The sequence below is a fragment of the Coenobita brevimanus genome, chromosome 104 (genome assembly GCF_032717465.1).
Source record: "Coenobita brevimanus isolate Jiangsu-jjx chromosome 104, ASM3271746v2, whole genome shotgun sequence".
Taxonomy (NCBI): Eukaryota; Metazoa; Arthropoda; class Malacostraca; order Decapoda; family Coenobitidae; genus Coenobita; species Coenobita brevimanus.
The window spans coordinates 830,407-833,634 of record NC_137057.1 but is presented as its reverse complement, the minus strand read 5'-3'; the positions used below and the strand labels follow the sequence as shown (position 1 = coordinate 833,634).

Here is a 3,228-nt window from a genome sequence, read left to right as displayed (position 1 = left end):
ATTCTGGACTGTATATTGTTTTTGAAGGCTATGGTAGTTCAGTCCATGAGGCGATTGAGATAATTTGTGTGTGTGTGGCGTAGCCAGGGATACGTAGGGAACTATGTTTTGGGATACCATGACTGTTTATCAGGATGATGTCTGGGTCTATGTTGCGATAAGTATTAGTCAGACCAAATCTTCGTCCGTGCCAGTTGAGTACATTGTGTTGGATTATTTTCACTGCCTGTATCTTTGGGGGTCTAGATTGGGTGGATTGAGATATCTTGGTGTGATGGCCCAGCACTTGTAAGAGGAATCTTTCTTCTTCAGTGTTTGTAGGGCGGATGAAGTGTCGCAAGTTTTCGAATTTTCACAGACGGCTATATCAAGTAGAGCGCACCGCTTCTCGTCCAATCAGGGAAGTTAAGCTTCGTTGGGTCTGGTTAGTACTTGGATGGGTGACCGCCTGGAAACACCAGATGCTGTTGGCATAACAACCTTTTTCTCAGTCGCCTCGGACTGCACACCCGAGGTCCTGTGCTAGTTCCCGAGAACGATTTGGTTTCCGAGGCCTGTAATCCAGCCATTATTGGAACACTCGGGTGGAAGCACCCGAGTGTTAATCGGGCAGGGTAAACCGTCCGAGCCGGGCAGGCCGCTGTAAAATGTATGTTTATTTTTAAGTATAATATATGAAAATACATGTGGTATATACTGGATAACATCAGTAACTATTATTTTTATGTTTTGGTGCAGTGTATTCAGTGGCGTCACCAAGGGGGGGCTAGGGGGGCTTAGCCCTCCCAAATCAAGGACTCAGCCCCCCAAAATAATAATAAAAAATCACCAGCTTACATAGTATGCTTGCAGCTCGTCATTGGCCCACCTAGCTTTCCCCCAACCCCCTACTGCCAATCCACTTTTATTCGTGCATCCATATTAGTTTAATATATTATTTATAGCTATATAATGTGATAAGTTATTCACAATTTACGTAAACCTATGACTCAAATCATAAGTTATAATATATTAGTTTCCCATATACTTTTTCCAAGCTTGGTTTTCTTTGAAATATATTTATTGCACAAAGAATGCAAGATTGTATTACGTTTATCAGACTTATTATATATTTACAATATATAATATGGTATATATTAATCATGGAGCTTTAAAAACTGGATTATACAGTCTAAAATAGCTGATCTATGCAATTTTTCACAAATTCGAATGTTCAGAGTATCGGAACTCGGAATGTTTGTTTACATTGAGAAGTGTCTGTGAACTGTGGCTAAATCCTGTGTTGTTTTCGGTTTTATTTGAATGCATTGGTTTCAGTGGCTGTATAGACGTTCCTATGTTGCGGTATATTGCTAGCCACCTCACTTTACCTGTTCATATTTGTTTTTACAGATATGAGATCTAGCCTATACACTTCTGTATACAAAGAGTCGGCAGTACTTAATTGGATCAGTCGACACTCGACTGTCAGAACTGAATGTCATTTCCCTTTTATAGGCTATTCTACAATAATACATTTGCGGATATCAGCCAGCAGCCACTCAAGTGACGAAAAGGTCATCTAAAAATCCTCAGGGACAGGGTGACATAAGGAAATTCTTTCGCACCCGCACCTTCAAAGATGACTCAGATGAGTGCCAAGAAAAAGTGGCTGTTATTGGGAATGAGGTGCCAGAAGCAACCCCAGATAACCCCAAAGTTGAACCCATTCAGACATGTGTAAGTAGCCATATATCAAACTATTTCAGTAGTCATTTTATGAAGCTTAGGCCAGGATTTTTTTATTATTTTAAAATTGGGTAGGCCTAGGCTATTTTTCATTGTTTCAAATATATTGTCCTAAACGTACAGAGTGGGAAAGTAGGCTAAAACTCTCTCTCTCTCTCTCTCTCTCTCTCTCTCTCTCTCTCTCTCTCTCTCTCTCTCTCTCTAATATACTGTATAATATATTTTCTCATTATTTTTTTACCCACCGCACAGCACAAGTGATAACCTTGATATACTGTACCTGCTGAAGAACCTGCACGAGATCTACCTGGTATTAGGCCCATCAATATTCATGTGTCCTATAAGTTTCTTATTAATAGCCTGTGAGACCTAATTTTACTTTTCCTTCATCTATAGGACTCAAATATGTCCCTAAAACTGCTCAATTTCCGAAAAATTTCCCGGGGGGGCTTACAGCGCCCCCCCCCCGTACCCCCCGGCTGCATATGCTTGCCTCGCTCGCCCCCCCCCCTTCTACCTACACCAGGGCTACAGCCCCCCAAAAATCTGACCCCTGGTAACGCCACTGAGTGTACTGTTAAAAATTTTTACACGCCCAAAGGTTTTACAAGAGCATGGTGCAGCCACAATAATACTAGTCATCGTCAACAAACCAGCTCCATCGTCTGCCTTGGCTGCAAGTCACCACTGGAAGCTGTTGGAAAAAATAATGGTATGTACCTATTGTACATTCATGCATACACTTAAAACTATACCAAATCATGTCTCTTGCCTTAAGATGCCTTAAACCATATGTAATGTGGGTAAATGCTCCGTAAGTGACCTTGGCTCCTCTTGCTGACCAATCATATTCACAACAGTTTTAAAATGACTTAGGCCATGCAAAAAACTACCTAAAATAAAATGTACCTACTGTATATTTAAGAAAAATTAAATATGACTGGTCACCATTAGGTTATTCTTATGCATCATAACCTAACCTAACCTTACCTAACCAAACCAACCATGTAGGAAATATTTGCCCAGTATTTATGAGCATCTTGATTACAGATATATATAACTGAAACTATACTAAATCATGTTTCTTGCCTTAAGATGCCTTAAACCATTGGTAATGTGGGTAAATGCTGTGTAAGTGACCTTGGCTCCTCTTGAAGTTGTTGTTGAAGTTGTTGTCATTATTTATCTGGTCCCACTCCGCCAAAGGCGCTCTGCAGGACCCTCACGTATGATTTAGATCAAACCCAATACAAAACTCACAGTGCATATCCTTCTCTGATTGTTGAATCCTCCAGGTCGTAACATTCTGAGAACAAGAATGTCTTTAACTTGTTTTTAAAACTCTTTGTGCCCTCGATCAGTCTTATATCAAGTGGAAGACTGTTATAAAGTCTTGTGGCGCAAACTTGAAGGCACGAAAGCCAATATTGGATGAAATGCTAGGCTCCACAGCGTCAGTCCAACACTAGCTCGACGAGTGTTGATGCCATCTTCAGATGG

General features: G+C 40.7%; 1 pseudogene; it reads left to right on the top strand.

Annotated features, from left to right (window-relative positions):
* The first annotated feature begins 354 nt into the window (after window positions 1-354).
* On the top strand, window positions 355-473 carry LOC145416154 (5S ribosomal RNA; annotated as a pseudogene).
* Window positions 474-3,228: the final 2,755 nt, after the last annotated feature.